The sequence below is a fragment of the Aedes albopictus genome, chromosome 2 (assembly GCF_035046485.1).
Source record: "Aedes albopictus strain Foshan chromosome 2, AalbF5, whole genome shotgun sequence".
NCBI classification, from domain to species: domain Eukaryota; kingdom Metazoa; phylum Arthropoda; class Insecta; order Diptera; family Culicidae; genus Aedes; species Aedes albopictus.
Window position 1 is genome coordinate 132,462,550 of NC_085137.1, and position 20,224 is coordinate 132,482,773.

A 20,224-nucleotide genomic window follows, 5' to 3' on the forward strand; every position below is an offset into this window, starting at 1 on the left:
AAACATCAAAAAAGCAATTGAAAATTTAGCAAGAAATACGAAACTATGAGCAAAGTAAAAGTTTCGGCCGAGCCATGAGGCGAAGCCGCATAGATGATTGAGGAACTGAGGCGGCAGAAGGCCGCCGAAGTTTCCGAAATCCGACGAGCCGTAACTGCGTCGATTCGGATCTTAGCAATCCACAGATCCAAGAATTTGCCCGGTAGAATGCGAACAGACATGATATCCCTTTTTAAAGTCCGACGAGCGTAACTTTTTTCAACGTTTGAAAAGTACCTATGTTTTAATGAATTTTCAAGCACTAATATATTGTTGATTGACATTCAAAATTTCATTCAACTCGGTTAACTGGTTTCCGAGATATGACAGCTCAAAAATTAGTTGTCTAAAAAATTGTGTTTTACGATAACAGTTCTGGCTTCGCGAAAGATTAATCAATCAAGCTCAAATTTGCACCAATGATGCACATATAATAGGTTGACAAATGGTCAAAATTTGAGAATTTTTGATGCACTCTATGAAAAGTTGCAGCATGTTGAACTTTTTTGTGGGAAAAAAAAGTTGCCTATCCCAAACATTTTGGCCACCCCCTGTACATACATACAATTAAAATAAAATAAAACAATTTGCTAAATCGAGGTATACCTGTATCGGGTGGAATTCCAGGTGAAATCCCTGAACGAACTCCTACCGGATTCTAGCGAAGAATTGCAAGACGAAACCAGGTAGGAATCCTTAATGAATTCCATGGAGAATTTGGTTTTTATTTTTTGAAAAATTCATTGATTTTTGAAATTTTATACGAAAGAGCACCTTTCCCTGGCCACAGCTGTAAACGACTGGGTATTCAGCATTGCCATGCTGAGGGTGATGGGTTCGATTCCTGATCAGACCAGGAACATTTCGTAATGGAAACTTCCTTGACTTCTTTGGGCATAGAGCATCTTCGTGCCTGCCACAAGTTCTACACTACACATGCAAAATGGTCATTGGCAGAGGAAGCTCTCAAACTGTTGAAGTACTCATAGAACACTTATGCTAAGAAGCAGGCTTTGTAACAATATCCTATTATGAACTAAGTTTTAACTCATGTATTTTTGACCTATTTTTACCGCCAATGATAATATATTTTTATGGAACAGCTGATAAACTGTTCCCGATACACATTCATCGCTTTCATTCCAACCATTAACGTGCATCACCCTTAATTAGTACATCATCATCGTTCCGCCAGCTAGCTCCCATTCACTTATCCCATCGAAGAGCGACATCATCGTGAAGAACCAAGCGCACCCACGCACTCAAGCTTTCCTTTCACATTTCCACTTTCCTCTGGTAGCTAGGTATAACGTATTTTCTCTCTATCCAAGATGAGTCGATCTCATTTCCCACGATCAACTTCGTGGCGATGGCGATGGTTTCTCTTCCAACTGGGGCGGGGAGCCTCTCTGGTAGATAGATGAATGAATAGCAATAACATACGTATCACCGTTGAATGTGCTTGCAGCTTCTTCATCTCTGGACATCTTCTGTCCCTCCCAAAGATGCCTCACGTATGAGGAAAAATCAATAAATACAGTCAGGATTCGTTATACACGATGCCATCCACTTTAACCCCACCGCCATTTCTCTGTTGTCTTTCAACCAATTCAGTTCAGTTTTGTAAGCTAACAATATGCCATAACGACACACAAAAAATTAGCTCAATCAGATGTAAGGCAGGCGAAAAATCGCGATGGGCGTGAAGTACCACCCACCGTGTATAACGAATCCTGACTGTACAACCATTCCGAGAAGTACACTTCGTTTATCAACCCATTAAGCTTTCCACGGTGAAAAGTGAGTGTGGGTGTGAGAACTGTCACCGGAGTTATTACGTAATACATCGGGTAGAGTTGTCATCAGCATTTAGAATTTGCTTCATGAAGTAACGGGATGGAGTGCAGCGAGTAACACTATAAATACTGTTCGAGATTGATTTTGACGTCATCGTTGCACTATGACCGGAACCTCCCGATAAGAGGAATGGTTATCATTACAGTTATTTATACCATGAATTGCAGACTAGTTATTTATGTAACGAGTTGCAAAAAGTTGATTTTTTCAGCGCGAGTCGTACATTTATCCAACGAGGCTTGTCGAGTTGAATAAATACAAAGAGTGCTGAAAAATCAAAATCATCGAGTTCCATACAACATTTTATGCATTGGTTTTTTTTCAAAATGTAACCCACTTGAGTTGCATAATGATCCGGCAAGAAAAAGTAGGTGATTATGATACTGAAATGAGTAGTGGAAAATAGAAATTATGATACTGAATTGCATAAAGATATTTATGCTGCGTAAGTCGTACATTTATTCAACGAAACCAGGAAAACTTCATTTATTCTATGAAAAATTCAATGCAAGAATCAGCAAAACAATTGAAAGCTTTGTGGGTTTCAAATAAGATAGCGTAAAATCGAAATCACAACAAATTTTCAAAGCAAATTTATAATTCCATTTCACATTGAGATTTGAGACAGATCATGAAACTAGAAGAAACACTTTTTTTCGACCATGAAAGTGGTGCTAATTCGGCCTAATGACCTATTTGGCCTTATGAGCATTTCGGTCTACTGGCCTCTTCGACCTTGTTACCGACAGGTAATATTTTGCAAAAAAAAAATTGGTGCGAGAAGTAAGGGATTATCATGTTAGATTAGATCAACCACAACGGCGCATTTAAATTTATCTGTGGGTGGCAGCAAAAATAGAAATGCATGGCCGTGAATGAGACCTTGGCGAGCGCAAAATCAAATCAGAGCCCCAGGAAATAGATAAACACTAGTTTTCCTGGGTTACCGATCGCGAGTGGGCGACCGTGACAGCGAGTGGGATGATGAGGAGAGGTTAAAGGAAGGTTAAGGAGTTAATTGGCTACCGTCAAAGCGTGACGATCGTGGGGATTTTTTTATTATCGTACAAATTGGTACGAAGGTTCTCAGAATTTTATGCAATTTTTTTCATAGGTAGGGTTCATATATATATGAACGATAACTAAATTGAAATAAAAAAAAATCAGGGTCGCCGGAAAAATCACAACTCAAGAACGAAGCATTGTAGATACATTTTTTTTTGTGAAATCATGAGCAAATTTTCTCAGCAATTAAAAAAAATACAAAATAAAAATTGATTTCCACAAAATTTTCCACTGTTGAGGGAAATCGGTTGGAAAAGTCGAAAAAACTATTTTAGAAGTCCGGAAAAATTTCCATAAAAAATATTTTTGAAAGGAAATTTTATAATCTATATTCTGTAAAAATTTCAAGATGTGGTTTTTCTTCGTTCCTGAGTTATGACCGGTTTTGCGGAAATCGCCCAGATGTGCTATATATGAGCCGTTTTCTTGGAAAAATCATAACTTGAGAACGAAGCATCGCAGACACAATGTTTTTTTTTTGTGAAATCATAAGCAAATTTTCTTAACAAATAAAAAAAAAATACAAAATGAAAACTGTTTTCCACAAATTTTCCACTGTTGAGGAAAATCGGTTGGAAAAGTCGGAAAAACTATTTTCGAAGTCGGGAAAAATTCTCAAAAAAATATTTATGAAAGGAAATTTTATAAGCTATATTCTGTAAAACTTTCATGATGTGGTTTTTCTTTGTTCCTGAGTTATGACCAATTTGACTGCTCCTCTGCATCGTGGCCAACGCCGATCCTCGCCCGATTTGCATCACCCCAGGCACAACCACATGTAAGCCGTCGTAATAAATGTATGTTCGCACCATATATTCTCAGTTTTTAGATCACTCGCACTTCGAAGACTCGCCACGCCTAACGCCCTGAGACCCGGGACCAAAAGGGGTCTTGATTGCCCACTCCAAGACGCTGTCCATAAACTATGTAGACTCATTTTGGTCCATCTCAGACCCCCCCTCCCCCTCCGTAGACTTTTGTTCATACAAAATTTTCGAAATTTGTATGGAGCGTAGACTTTGACCAGACCCCCCCGTCCCCCCCTAAGAGTCTACGTAGTTTATGGACAGACCCCAATCGCCTGCCGTGGCTTAGACCAGCAGGCGGGAGCTTGTACCTGTTCCCTATAGAAACAGAAAGGTACCGAGGCCGAAAATTTGAGACTTATATCCTAACGACCTATTCGGCTTAACGACCCGTTCGGCCTCATGATCTAATTGACCTAATGGCCAAATTGGCGTAATGACCTTTTCAGTCTATTGCTCTTTGCGTCCTAATGACCTATTCGGCCTAATGACCTTTACGAAAGACAGGTGTTTTCGAAACATATGCGCATTTGTTTTGCTGCGAATACAGTCAATTTTCATTTTAGTTACGTTACTTAAATGGAGTGACTTTAATGGAGTTTACTTTAATGGATTCTACTTAAATGATGGTTTGAGTGTATAAAATGTATACATCCATGCTCCAATTGATGTAAACTGTCGTTACCTTATCTATTGACATGAACGCCAGCTTTTTTTTTTCAATAAGGTTTTTTTCGGTATCAGGGGGTTTTAAAGGGTTCCAGGTGTATTCCAGGGGTTTACAGGTGCTTTCCAAGGGGTTCCAGGAAGTTTAATGGGCGTTCCAGGAGTGTGTCAAGGGGTTTCAGAAGCTTTTCAGGAGATTTCAGAAGCGTTCCAGGGGCTTTCAAGAGGCTTCAGGGGCGTTCTAGGGTGTTTCAGGGAAATGCAGGAGATATCAGGGGCGTTTTAGAGGTGTTGCAGGGATTTCAGTGGTGTTCAAGAAAGTTTCAATGGCATTGCAGGGGTGCTTCTGGGGATTTCATGGACGCTGCAGGGGTTTTCAAAAGGTTTCATGGGGTTCCAGGGTAGTTTCAAGGACGATCCAGGGGAGTTTTAGGTGAGTTCCAGGGATTTTCAGTGGTATACCTGGAAATTTCAGGGCAGTAACAGAGGGTTTTAGGGGCGTTCCGGGGGTTTCAAGGGGTGTACAGAGCGTTCCAGGGGATTCAGGGGCGTTCCAGGGATTTTCAAAGGGGGGTATTTCGGGAGCGTTCCAGGGGTTTACGAGGAGTTTCAGTAGTCCAGGGGTTTCGGGGGTGTTGTAGGGGGTTTCAGGGGCATTTCAATGTTTTTTCAAGAAGTTTCAGGGGCGTTATAGGGGCTTCAGGAGTGTTACAAAGAGTTTTATGGGTGGTCCCGGTGATTTTAGTTGCGTTCTAAGGGCTTCAGGGGTAATCCAGGAGTTTCAGGGGTATACCAAAGGCTATTAAATTTACGTGATTTGTGCTAACGTAAGAACAGTAACGACTTTCACAATACGCGCGACGTGAGACGAGACATAATACTTTAACCTCGGAGTAGTCCGACCAGGAGTCGGACATTATCCTGTTGATGGGCGACATCGAGCCCGAAGCCGGTCGACGAAAGGTAAATTTTAATATCTTGACGATAGTAAGAACTATAAGAGTTATGTCTCGTCTCACGTCGCGCGTATTGTGAATGTATACCAAAGGTTTTAAATTAACGCCAGAGGCGTTGCTGAGGATCTCAGGGGTATTGAACGGGTTTCAGGTGAGGTCCACGGGTGTTTCTGAAGATTTCAAGAGCGTTCCAGGGGTTTATCAAGAAGTTCCAGGGGTTTAGAAGCGTTTCGGAGCGTCCCAAGAGTATTTCGGAGGTTGCAGGGCACTCGAGGTGTATTTCAGGGGATCTCAAAAAGTGTCAGAAAGGGGCCAAGGAAATTCCAAAGAGTTTCATGTGCTTTCAGAAGAGTTTCAGGGATGTTTCAGGGGGTTTTCGAGAAATTTCAGGGCCGTTCTAGGGGATGTTCTAGGGTTCTCAGGGCGTTTCAGGGAGTTTTAGGAGCGTTACCTCAATCCAAAAGAAATTCCTTCGGAACCTTCATGTTATACCCTGAGAAGTTTTGATACGCCTCTGAAACATACCTAAAACCCCCTTGGAAGCTCTCTGGGACCTCTGGGGAACCCTCGGAAACCCTTCTGAAACTCTCATGAAACTTAAAAATTAAAATCTGACATAAATGTTATAGGTTAATTTGAATTTCAACAACCATTGTTATCCGTTCAACAATTAGCGAGAATCGGTCAACATTAAGATGAGCCAGCTCAAGGATGCCTTCTAAGATGCGTTCAACATTTGCATTTCCGACATCCGGTACAAATGTTTCGATTTTTCTTAGAACATGGAATTTAAGGGAATTAAATTTCGATGGAACGTGTAAAAAATGACTGGATCTCTAGACGATCACTGGATATTTTTCTACTACCGTAGAATTATGCGCGCAAAAACAAATGAATTGAAAATTTGAGTACTAATTGTTCAATAATTGGCGAATTACCCAACCCACCATTGAAATTCCAAACAAACTCTATTTGCAAATATAATGGCATATTGAATAATGTAACGAGGCTTGTTTTGGAAAAATACGAAGAGTGCTAATAAAAACCAGTTTTGCAACGAGTTACATACAAAATTTTATGCATTGATTTTATTCATTATATAACTCATTTGAACATTCTGATTTATCGACCGTATTCTATTTATAACTTAATCATTTTATAGCTCTATCGGTCTTTTTCTACTCAGACTATAAGAGAGTAGAGATCTGAACCAGTTCAGAAAAATTGACCATCATGAATCATAATACCGAAATGAGTTATATAAATATACATTAAAATACTGAAATGCATAAAGAATCTATAACGATCTTTACGAATAGTTACTTAATATTGAAAGATGGGATAATCTTTTATTTTGTATGTATCTTTTTCATTTACCAATGCTTATGCAATTTTTGAAAATAATACGACGACAGCTCGAAATAAATATTAAAAAGTTCATGTTATTTAAATCCATTTGAATGCATTAATTAGAAGTCCAAAAGAATTCAAAATTCCAGTAGCAGATGCCAAAAAAATTTGAAATAATGTTTCGATATCATATTAACATCATGTATTGGACGTCACTACTTGGCTCATTGCTGCCATCAAAGTACCCAAGTAACAATCAGCATGCCTTGAAGGTTTATTCATGTTTTATCCTGGTTTTATACGAGCATGTCAAAAAGCTAGTTGTTCTAAATTAGTTTTATGTGATAGTTTTTTACTTTGAACCTTTGGCGTTCCATAAAACTATCATATAACTTCTGCTATAAACATCTTCAGTTAAAGACTTGCAAGTAGACATGAATTGATTTTATCACTTATTATCAGTGCTGAAAAATTCATTTCGTTATATCTAAATTCAATCACCTACAGCTCATTTTAGAAGCTGAACCTGAGAATATGGTATATGGAAAACTTGTGCGGCTAGACCAGTTCTGGTAGAAAGTCACGGAAAAACCGCTATTTTTCAAATATTTAGGGTAAATGTCACGGACTACCTTTGAAAAATGCCAAATGATATTCACGGTGAATATCATTTAGCATTTTTCAAAGGTAGTCCGTGACATTTGCCTTAAATATTCGAAAAATATGGGGTTATCCGTGACTTTCTAGCAGAACTGGTCTAGCCGCACAAGTTTTCCATATGCCATATTCTCAGGTTCAGCTTCTGAAATTAGCTGTAGGTTAGATATGACGAAATGAAATTTTCAACACTGCTTATTATATACCATTTCAATAAAACTTGCATTTGCGGTTGTTATCGGAGAGATTTTTTTTGTAAACAAATACATAAAACTGTGAGGCAATGCATAAAACCAACAAAAGATTTCGTGGCCATAACATAGACCAAAAAATGCTGTGATAAAACCGCTAGTTCTATCATGAGCTCAGTTATGACTACCTCAGGAGGGTTAGCCTTATTGGAGGAATCATCAGGAACACAGAGTTTTATCAGAAAAATATGTCGCCTAGCCGGGATAATTTATGTAAATACAGAAAAAATATTACTCTATTTTATGATTTCACGTACAGCTTAAGATAAAATTAAACCATACACGTTTCCGTCATTTTATTTTGTCAGAAATGTTACATAATGTCTTTTAAACTCCTCTGTGTTGAAAAAACCTTTTTTGCACCCAATTCCACCGAGTAAATTAAATGCATTTAACTTCCAAATTATACATAGTTTGTGTGGCGCACTTAGTTTTTGTCATTATCACAGTCACATTCACCAAAATTTTCCGTGGCATGTCTCCTGACACGTATTAAATAGGAAATTGAGAGTGAAAAATAATCCAAGCATATATGGGACAAGTCAGAAGATGGTTTTATTTAGAAGATTGATAAAACTATGATACAACCCGAAATCCTAAGCCGGTTTGCATACGAAGTCCTGTAGACCCTAATAAGACTGGGCCAACTAGCCAGAACGTGAGCTTATTGAGGCATACAAGAACTCGAGAGCATTTTCAAGTCGGCATCAATGGTTTTATGTTTAGGATTTTTGAATCGCTAAAAAACTTTGATAAAATTAAAATTGTTACTTGGGATAGTTACCCATTTCCACATGTTTTTTTTTATTTCACAATTTTCCTACATTAGGTTTATTTTCTTTTCTCTACTATTTTTTTACAGAACTTTTTTTTCCGCACATACAGTCCGGATTCGCTGATTGGGTCACGACTGCGCCCCGATTAGCGAATCGTGTTCGTTCGTTGGGGCAACTGACAACTGATCAAAATGCTCTAGACACACGCAAGTGACGAGAAATACGTCACGGAACACTCACATACTTGCGTAAACGTTCTGTAGGGGAAGACGGGGTAAGAAGGCCCGCCGGGGTAAGACGGACCACCTGCTGTTCAACATGAAAATGCCATTTTCTTTAAACTTTCACCCAGTACTCTGGTCAAGTACAGGATATTTGTCATTTTGAGCCATTTTTTGCAATGTTTACGTTGAGAATTTCAAAACAAATAATCAAAACAAAAATTTTGCTTCATGATGATGTTTTTGATCTAAATTTGTCGCATATAACCTTAAGGTTTTTTATTCGGAAAACGTTTTCAAACCAAAAAAATAACCAGCTCATAACTTACCAGGAATGTCACCAAAGCATAAGAGGAGCGGGATTGAGATTGAAAAAAAAATCGTTAGGAAATAGCCTCATAAGTAAAATCTGCCCATGTGGGGTAAAAGCGACCACCTTGAACGGGGTAAGACGGCCACCCCCCAGTTCATAGAACAAAATAGCTGCAATCCAATATAACGAAAATTGTTTGTGAAAAATATGCCATTTCACAAAAATAAACTCATGTTTGAGTTGTTTGTGCTGAACGTGACCAGAAACAACATTTTTGTGATAATAATGGGTGCTGGAGCATTCATATTTACAGTGTCCCAATAAAAACAATAAATGGTAGCCTTTAAACAATTATGTGAACCAATTTCCCATGTGAAGAACTTAAGGGAGTCATATCTCATTACAACGTATGGAATTAAAACATTTCTAATCAGAATTATTTAAAAAAAACGTGATGGTCCTTCTTACCCCTTTGGTGGGCCGTCTTACCCCGCCGTCAAAAAAATTAAGCGCTTTTTAATCACATTTTCAAATGACTCAAAATTATAAAAGTTTCAACAGCACGAATCGTAAGATAATTTTATTGCATACCTAACACTTTGAAAAAAGATATGCTGTGTTAAAACTAGTGTAATTCATTGTCAGTTTCAAGTTATGATTTTTTTGGCTTAGGGTGGCGGTCTTACCCCGTCTTCCCCTATACAGGAGCTGTGATGCGACGGCGGTCAGACGTAAAACTCGTTTTGACATCTATTTTGACATTGACAGTGCTTTTTAGTTGGGTTTTGCCCCAACCAGTGAACATTCAACCATCGAGACAGCCCATCAAACGAGTTCTCAACGAACGAATCGTCACTGTACTATGAGACCCCTGTGATATTTATTCTCTTTTTTTTTTTTTTATCTATTTCATTTATTTGGGGCTCAATCGCGTGTAACGCTTTACGGAGCCGAGGATCTTTCTTTGTACTTAATAATATACATTTTACAGAGTAATAGCTTTATAATGATATCTGTTAGTAATGGGTGGAAGCCAGGGTACTCGTGGCAGCTCGAGGTTAGAAGGTCACATTTTGAGGGATGGACAGGGTAAGGATTGGGCCAAAGGTTTCACTGCAGCTCATCCGGGGGTGAATCGCATCTTGCTAGCGTATTCGGTGCCTTGTGGTGTTGGTACCAACTTGTTGTGGGACTTGGTCTTCCGGATGGCCATGAGCAGCTTGGTAACACAAAGAGGACAAAACAGAGAAAAAAAACTGGAGAAGAGAACACAAGCGAATTAAACTTTTATATCAGCAGAGCGAAGAAAGTCGAAAATACATCCCATGTACGTGACATCGCGGGTCCCCAACACATCTCTCACAAGAACAAAGGGTTGTCTACCTCGGGCCTCAAGGGTATCCAATAGTAGCGCTCTGGAGGCGTCATTATCCGGGCATTGCCAAACTACGTGGTCGATGTCATCATAACCGGAACCGCACTTAGTACAAACATTGCTCAACGCGAGGTTAATCCTGTGTAAATGCGCATCTAGCGAGTAATGGTTGGACATAAGCCTTGACATTACGCGAATGAAATTTCGACTCACATCCAAACCATGCCACCACGCTCGCAAGGAAACATTAGGAATAATGGAATGTAACCACCGTCCCAGCTGGCCATCTCGCCAATCATTTTGCCAACTTTGAAGAGAACTCTGGCGAACAAAATGGAAAAATTCATCATGTGAAATTCTTCTATCATAGATCTCACCTTCCTGTGCGCCCACCTTTGCGAGAGAGTCCGCCTTCTCATTGCCATAAATTGAGCAATGTGAGGGGACCCATACAAAGGTAATCTTGTATGATCTTTCGACCAGTGCACCCATCTGCTCCCTTATTTTTGTAAGAAAGTAAGATGGATGTTTTACAGGTTTCATCGACCGGAGTGCCTCAATAGAACTAAGGCTATCCGAGAAGATGAAGAAATGGTCTACGGGCATGTTGGAAATCATCCCCAAAGCGAAGTTGATTGCTGCCAGCTCAGCAACATAAACCGAGCAAGGTTCCTGAAGTTTGCGGAAGGCGGTGGAATTTTCATTGAAGACACCGAAACCAGTGGATCCATTTATGCGAGACCCATCAGTGAAGAATCTCTTACAGGAATTGACATGTTGGTACTTTTCGTTAAAAATGCGGGGAATAGATATACATCGAAGTTGATCTGGAATTCCATGAATAGCTTGTTTCATTGACAGATCGTATTTAACAGAGGAACTGTCATTGGTGAAGTGTACACGAGGTGGATTATGACCTGGGAGGCTTATGTCAGATGACATGTAGAAAAGATAGATTCTCATAAATTTTGACTGAGTATTCAGAGTAAGCATTTCTTCGAAGTTTTCAATAACAAGTGTGTTGCTCACTCCACACTTGATAAGTAACCTTAGCGAGAGCTCCCAGAAGCGGTTCTGGAGAGGTTTCACCCCTGCCAGGACCTCTAGGCTCGCATTATGCGTTGAATGCATGCAGCCGAGGGCAATACGCAGACAACGATATTGAATTCGTTCCAATTTTATTAGGTGGCAGTTTGCTGCTGAGTGGAAACAGAAAGAGCCATACTCGAGAACAGAGAGAATAGTCGTTTTGTAAAGTTTTATGAGGTCTTCCGGGTGAGCACCCCACCATGTTCCGGTAATTGTGCGTAGAAAATTGATCCTTTGCTGACATTTTTGCACCAAATACTTAGTTTGGGTACCCCAAGTGCCTTTTGAATCAAACCAGACCCCAAGGTATTTCGAAGTCAAAGATTGGTCGATTTCTATTCCCAAAAGATTGAGTTTCAGTTGGGCTGGGTTCCGCTTTCTAGAAAACACGACCAATTGAGTTTTTTGCGGAGCAAACTCGATCCCTAAATCTCTTGCCCAGATTGACAGATTATTTAGAGAATTTTGCAATGGTCTTTGCAACATTTCTGCATGTGGGCCTTTTAGAGAAACCACCGCATCATCTGCAAGTTGTCTTAGCGTGCATTGGCCTTCCAAGCAACTATCAATATCTTTCACGTAGAAATTATAAAGCAAGGGACTTAAACATGAGCCTTGGGGTAGACCCATGTAGCTAATTCTGGAAGTTGACAGTTGTCCGAGATTGAAGCTCATATGTTTTTCTGACAACAAATTATACAAGAAATTATTTAAAATTCCTGGAAGTCCACTATTGTGCAGTTTTTCTGACAATATTCCTATGGAAACTGAATCAAAGGCGCCCTTAATATCCAAGAAAACTGAAGCCAGTTGCTCCTTTTCCGCAAAGGCCAGTTGAATATCTGTTGAAAGCAACGCTAGACAATCGTTTGTTCCTTTACCCTTGCGAAACCCGAATTGTGTATTTGATAGCAAGTTATTCGATTCGACCCAATGATCGAGTCGTGATAGGATCATTTTTTCCAACAATTTCCTTAAACATGATAACATAGCAATTGGGCGGTATGAATTATGATCAGACGCTGGTTTATCAGGCTTTTGAATAGCTATTACTTTGACCTGTCTCCATTCATGCGGAACGATGTTGTTCTCCATGAATGAGTTGAACAGGTCCAGTAATCGTCTTTTCGCGATATCTGGGAGATTCTTTAGAAGATTGAACTTTATCATATCGCGTCCCGGAGCAGAATTGTTTGAAGAAAGAAGAGCTATAGAGAACTCCAGCATGGAGAATGGTCTGTCCAGAGAGCCGTCTCCTGAGGAAGTTTCCCAAGAGAGCGGTTCAGCTGGGACCGAGTCTGGGCAGACCTTTTATATTTATTCTCTTATTTCATGCTTTGTTACTGCCTGGATTTATTTTTTTTTTTTCATTTTTGTAATACTGATATTTAAGCAATAAGTGATCCAACATTAATGTATTCAAACCATAATTTTAATAATAAAACTTCTCAAATTATAAAAAAACAACTGCTTGCAAGTTGGTACTTTAAGTTACTTGATTAAATGTGCCAAAACTTCATTTAAAAATATGCTAGAAGTAATAAAACAAATAAGCATGCATAAAAGCAAATTTGTACACAATAATTTGATACTAAACGCAACAAACACCTACGTGGGCGTCTACCTGCAAACCCACGATGCCGTTCAATCACAGCTAACTATCTTCCACGCTACGCTCCCACTCGAGCAAAATCACCGTATACTCATACGTCATGATTCGTTACTTTTCTCTATAGAGGGCTTTCCTCTATGTTTTCTCACGCAAATAAAACCTAATTGTGAGTAAACATCAACCGACGGTCGCATCACAGTCGCGGCATCGTCACGTCAGTGGCAGTCAGTAGCTTACAGTAGTGTGCTCGCACTCGCTACCGGCTCGTTCAACTGTCTTTCACCCTATCCATGTGTAATGGCGCTATAGCTAGATTGTGTTATCAACCAACGTTCGGGTGGCGTGGAGCAGAGTAAATTTCAATTTCTGCTTCGCGCAGCGACGTGCTATTTATACCGAGGCAGCGTGGCCGAGCGGTCTAAGGCGCTGGTTTTAGGCACCAGTCAGAAATGGCGTGGGTTCGAATCCCACCGCTGTCAAGTGCTTTTTTATTAGGAGATGAATATCGTCGACTGATTGTCACCGTGTCTGAGCTTGCTCCTAGAATGGATTCTTTGATCTTGCTTTTCGCGGATATCGACCGGGGGATGTTGAAATCTTAAAGATGAAGGTGAACAAAATGTGCCATATTTAATAAAACTTACTCCAGTTCAACCATCTCACAACCTTGCAGGTGTCACAACTTTTGAATATCTCCATTCAGCACTGTCGCTGGTCGTTGAATGGCAGCCATTTACCATCCAAATGAGGGGTTTTTATGAAAGGATTATAACTTGATGGGCTGTTCCCTGTCGACACCGAATATGGTCACCGATAATAATGACATTTCTGGAGCAGTAATTCCCGTCGCCAGTTGCCATGAAGTTTATAACTTACGAGACAGCGTTCGGGGTATCTTATCTGCTGTAATGGTTGTAATTACAGTATGCATATTAAGCTGTTGTCGTTCAATTCGAACAGGGCTAGCAGTTCATGGTTCAGATAAAAAATGACAAAATCATGAGGAAGTAGGTGATACAGTGAGCATTGGTTGACACTACCCAAGTAACCACAAGCATTATATCATTGCACGAATTAGACTGAATATCAACCTTTGCTATGCGAAATGCAGTAATTCCACATTTGTCATGCAATAATCCTTTAGATTAGCATAATCAATGTAATGATGCATTACATTTTTCTTTACATTAGGGTGTATTAAATGCTGATATACGTTAATTCAATAATTCTACACTGCAAAAACTGAATAAATGCAATGTACAAACTAGCAAAGGTTGCTCTAACAATACAATTATAAAAGCTTGAGTCTAATGGTAAACAAATGTAATCAAGAAGAGTGAACAACTTTACTCTAGCGATCATCAGCACGTCTGGTTCGACTCCCGACCAACTTAATCACCGTTTGAACCACCGATCGACGACTTTTTTCAGAAAAACCTTTTAAGAGATTACCTTTTCTCTTTTCTATTGGCTGCTTTCACATGCCAATAATGATGGAAACCACAATTAGCATGTGAGCAGTATGCGAAGGGTGTTTTAATTTTCTAAAATGCATTATGTATTTATCAGTGATTATCAGAATGTGATTACAGGGACTCTATTACATATGACATAGTCGTTTTGCCCTCTAGTGCAATGATTGAGACAGAAAAACAGTCTCCTTTTAGTTAATGAAATATCTGTTGTTATCACAGCAGCAGAAACGGTCCAAGGAGCCAGCGCGTATGGAACTCATCTAGCGGTCTTCAACAATTCTGGTTCGACTCCCGACCCGGCGACAAAAAAATAATGATTAAAACATCCATGTGTGTGGGCATTAGTACCGCCGATAATGAAGCGGTGCTAAAAATAGATTTTTGTTTTGGTTTTTCGTGTTGCACGTATTTAGCATGTGTAAATGCAAATGTACAGCACATGCATTTATGTTTCTTTAGCAATGGCTGTCAACGTGCTGCGATATGTTGCATTAATTTCATTTTAGTGGGGCCCTTTTCGACTTTAATATTGCTTCAATGAGGCATTTAAAGCAATGCAGCGTTATATTCACAATTTTAAATATAAATATATAGCAAAATTGATGCACTTATATACGGCTTCGTGGTTACTTGGGTATTGTTTTTTTTTTTATTTTGACCTAGAGGCCAATCTTGTATTTGAGTCTGTCTGAATCCCGATGGAAAGTAGAACAAACTTGGGAACCCATAATTACAGTCAAATAAATAGATCAGAATAATCGAGAAATTTTTTCTGTACATTTTTAAATGGTAAAATGTTTCATATCCAATCAGTTTAAAACTTGCAGTTTGTATGATTATGACTTATAATGCAGGGGTTTTTAGCCTGTTGACACAAGGAGCACTTCATATCACTAAATTGTTTTGTGGAGCACCCATAATAGCGCCAAAGCGTACCTGCATCTGCATCTCTCTAGACCAGGGATGCCAGATATTTTTTTGAAAAATCTGTTTCACTATTTTATACAATCTGTATCCCATACGAAATTTGGGAGAAAAATATGTATCTTATACAAAAGTAAAATGGCCCCTCTAGCTCAAAAATCTGTATTTCATATGAAACGAAATCTGTACAGATGCTCAAAAATCTGTATAATACAGAAAAATCTGTTAATATGGCATCCCTGCTCTGGACTGTACATGTCAATGGTTGCTCCTCCGTGATTGATCTGAACTGGTATGAATTGCGCTGAGATCCAACTGAATAAGGGGGGCTTGGACACTCCACTTATTTTCAAAGTGCAATTTAAGCAGCTCGCTCATTTTGGATCAATACCGGCGCCGGCCAAGTCCTTACAGTCAGTTGGAAAGGGAAAGGAATGTTAGAGTGCGAAAGTTGTTGCTACAAGAGACTGAGACACTCTGCATCCCCACAACCAGCACGGATGTGGTATTTGTAAGTAGGTTAGGATGTGAGATCAGGGAGTCACCTTTGATGCGGTCCATGGATAGAGAATATATTTGGATGATAGATTGTGTGTTGATTACATATTCTGAAGAAGAAGCGGAACAGTTCGCAAGGTTGCATAACTTGTAGACGTTGCATGATACACAGAACCGCCAAACTACACAAAATTGAGTTCTTTCGACGCTATCCCATAGTTTGGCCCAATAAGCCAAATTTGAGTAAATCGATTAAACTCACACTAGGTAGATTTCCTTTAGCTCCAGCTGAAAAATATACTCAAGAGTAGGTAGATTGAACCAAAGGCCTACATTTACCCAAAATTGGCTTATTGGGCTCAAGGACCCCCGTGGATCGACGCATCTGTGTTTGTTTTTGACTACATTGGTGAGGGGGAGAGGGAAAACAACCTAATTTAGGGTAATTTCCGACTGTTCGGGCCCGTATGAAGTTAATCACCAATATTAACTTCTTTTCTCGATCAGCCTAGATAGCTGTGTAGTGTCGGTAGCGATTGTCTCAATTGGATAAGACTAACACTACGGACCGCCTGTTACGGTGGTAAGAGTCCACCAACAGGTGACCCCTAATTCATGGTGTGATGCGGCTTCATGCTTACCGTGCCTAGGAATGAATGGCTAGGGGGGTCTAATAAAAACCTAACCGCAAACGGAGCCTGTGGAGTACCAGGGCGCCCTCCACAGTATGTTGCGCTTACTGCGCTAACCGGAGCAATGGTGCAGTGGACCTTGTGTTTCTCCGAGACAATCAGCTGCCCTTCTTTAGTCTCACTTGAGGCTAAATAAGGGCGGGATTATGAAGATGTTGTTAATTAGTTTAAATTTTCACCTATATGGTTTCACATTATGGCACAGTGTATTCCGTGTAGCCTCGCCTTTGGCGTTTTCCAATCGATACCGATTTGGTTTTATTGTTGCTGTTCTTTGTTGTGCTGTTGTTGCGAAGAGTTTAATCTTACCTAGTTTGGGTAGTGGCTACGGTTAGGATAGCTCAGATCAATCTTCAGCATAAAAGAACAGCAACGATCAATCTTTGCAGACTTATGCAAAATTGTACAGCCCAAGTGGCCTTGGTACAAGAACCTTACTTTCGTAAGGGAAATTTCTATCTAGGAAACCTTGTGAACCCGGTGTTTGCCACTTTCAGTAAACATGAAATGGCAAACTCACGTGTCATGCCTCGAGCCTGTGTGCTTGTCAACAACGCAATAGTTGCTACACTCATCTCTGAACTAACCACCAGAGATGTATGTGCTATCACAATTGATGTATCTGTTGGAAACCTCAACAGGAAATACGTCTATTGTTCTGTGTATTTACCGCATGATGAATCATCCCCTACGGATGCTTTCAAACAAGTCATCGCATACTGCACTTCAAAAGGCCTTCCGCTAATTGTTGGCAGTGATGCTAATGCTCACCATATCATCTGGGGCAGCTCAGACATTAACTTGAGAGGCTCCAGTTTGTTGGAGTACTTAAGAAGTACAGATCTTGCATTACTTAACATAGGCAACCGCCCAACCTTCATGGTATCTGCTAGAGAGGAAGTGTTAGACATAACGCTTCGCTCTAGTAGAATTAGTCACGAGCTGACCAATTGGCATGTGTCAGATAAAGAATCTTTATCTGACCATCGCTACATATTTTTTGAACATTTAAATGTTACTTCGCAAACATTGCGTTTCAGGAATCCCCGGTCAACAAACTGGGATCTTTTTACTGATTTGGTTGCGGCCAAATTTCATGGATACTCACCATCCATTGACACTCCAAGTGATTTAGATGATGCCGTTGATACTACAACGACCTTTATCATGAAAGCTTTTGAAGAAGCATGCCCTCTACGGTCTGTGAAGATCACAAGAGGAACCCCTTGGTGGAACTTTGATCTGGCGAAGCTCAGGAAACAATGTAGAAAGAATTGGAACAGACGACGTTCGGCTTTTTTTTTTTTTTTCCTCCCCTGTTGGGGAAATTAAGCCACTGCGTCCAATAGGCTGAACTTTTGTGGCATGTCCCGTTTTGATATTCGCATCTAGCCAGCTAATTACCATGTGTCAAGTAATCAGCTACTGCCACGACGCGTCGTCTCCCAGTCAGGTGCAATGGAATTAATAAACTCCAAGACCTTCCCAGGTTTTGCAGACCAGATCTCACTGGGTTGCAAGCAACCACTATTTAGAAATCTTTGCCTGCGCGTGTATAAAGCACCACAACTGCAAAGCAGATGTTCCGAGGTTTCACGTTCCGTATTACAGAAACGACAGATATCACTCTGAATATGGCCAATATTTTTCAAGTGATACCTGCTCGGGCAGTGTCCAGTTACTAGGCCAGTGTATGTACATAGAGCTCTCTTGTTGAGCTCTAAGAGCTTTTTGGTTTTAGAAGCATTTGGTGTTATAAATCGTTTTGACTGATTGCAATTTTTGACGTCCATCCAATTGGATATCACCCTCTGCTCAGCCCAGCGTTTCAGGTCAATTTTAATTGTACAGTTTGATATACCACAGAATGGTTCTGGACCAGCAAACTGTAAATTGGAACCACTTTTAGCAAGCTCGTCTGCCATTTCATTTCCTTCAATGCCACAGTGACCTGGAACCCAGTATAAGTTTACTGAATTCCCTTGGCACAGCCTGCGCAGTGAAAGAATGCATTCCCAGACAAGCTTTGAAGTACATTTGTAAGCGCACAATGCTTTTAGTGCAGCTTGACTATCTGAGAAAATACAAATATTTGCGTATCTGTATTTTCTCTCAAGGCAGATATTTGCGCATTTCAAAATAGCAAGAATCTCTGCTTGAAACACCGTAGGATAGTGTCCCATCGCCACTGAAATTTGTATTCCAGGGCCGTAGATTCCCGCTCCCGTTTTTATTCCAACTTTTGAGCCATCTGTGAAGAATTTGATTGACCCTTGACGAACAGTGGGACCTCCGACTTCCCAATCTGCACGAGTTGTTTCGTGCAACTTGTAAGGAACATCATGGTTCTCCACAGGTTTCATCCAGTCTTTAATCATTTTCATTACTGGCCTATTTTGGAAGTATTGTGAAATGCTCAGGTGACCTACAAGATCACCTGGCATAAACATTTCAACTCGTTCAAGTCTCAGCAATTCCTTTTCTGCTTCTAATTGCACGTACTCGTGCAAAGGTAGCAGATTGAGAATCGCATCTATAGCTTTTGATGGAGTGCTTCGCATCGCTCCTGTAACAGCAATGGACGCAAGACGTTGAATTTTCGCAAGCTTTGTTTGTGTGGTAGCCTCTTTCGTTTTTGGCCACCAGACAAACGAAGCATACGTCACTTTTGGGCGGATTATGGCAGTATAAATCCACATTATCATTTTTGGTTTCAAGCCCCACTTCCTGCCAATAGTTTTGGAGCATAACCAGAACGCACTTGTTGCCTTACCGATCACGGACTCAATTTGAGCATTCCAGTTCAGTTTAGCATCCAGTATCAAACCTAAGTATTTGACTCGATCACTAGGATGAATTTGTATCCCTCCAAGCCGAAAAGCTTTTAGGTTGATCTTCCTTCTCCTAGTGAAAGGGACAATTACGGCTTTTGACGGGTTGATGCTAAGGCCCTCCTTAATACACCATGAATGTGTATAGTTTAGGGCCCTTTGCATTCTCTCCGAAACAGTTTCGTCATACTTTCCTCTCACTATTATGACTATATCGTCTGCAAAGCCCACAACTTCGAAACCTTTTTCCTTCAAGCTTCTTAGAAGATCGTCTACAACTAAGGACCACAATAGTGGTGAGAGGACTCCTCCTTGAGGGCAACCTTTCGTTGCCCTTACTGTTATAGAAGAACTTCCCAGCTCAGAGGTGATTTCTCTTTTTGCAAGCACAGTATAAATCCAATGTATGATACATTGGTCGAAGTTTTTGTTCTCCATGGCACGCTTCATAGATGAATAGGAGGCATTATCAAATGCTCCTTCTATGTCTAAAAAGGCGCATAGAGCTATTTCTTTTGCTGAAAACGTTTTTTCCACTTTTGTTACTAGCGAATGAAGTGCTGTAACCGTTGACTTACCAGATTGATAAGCAAACTGGAAGTCAGATAGGGGATGGTCTTTTATGTAAGAAGAATTGATAAAATCCTTCAAAACCTTTTCCATAGTCTAGTCTAGTCTAGTCTAGTCTACACATACACAGCCATTCATTGAAAGAATCCTGGAAAATGGTGGAATCGACTAATTCCATCATTTTTCTTGTCATTATTAATC

The 20,224-nt window shown here is 40.1% G+C and overlaps 1 non-coding gene across 1 annotated transcript; it reads left to right on the top strand.

Moving 5' to 3' along the window:
- The first annotated feature begins 13,432 nt into the window (after positions 1 to 13,432).
- Trnal-uag (transfer RNA leucine (anticodon UAG)) lies at positions 13,433 to 13,512 on the top strand. The gene has a single exon. It is a non-coding gene; the product is annotated as a tRNA-Leu (tRNA).
- The last annotated feature ends 6,712 nt before the right edge of the window (positions 13,513 to 20,224 follow it).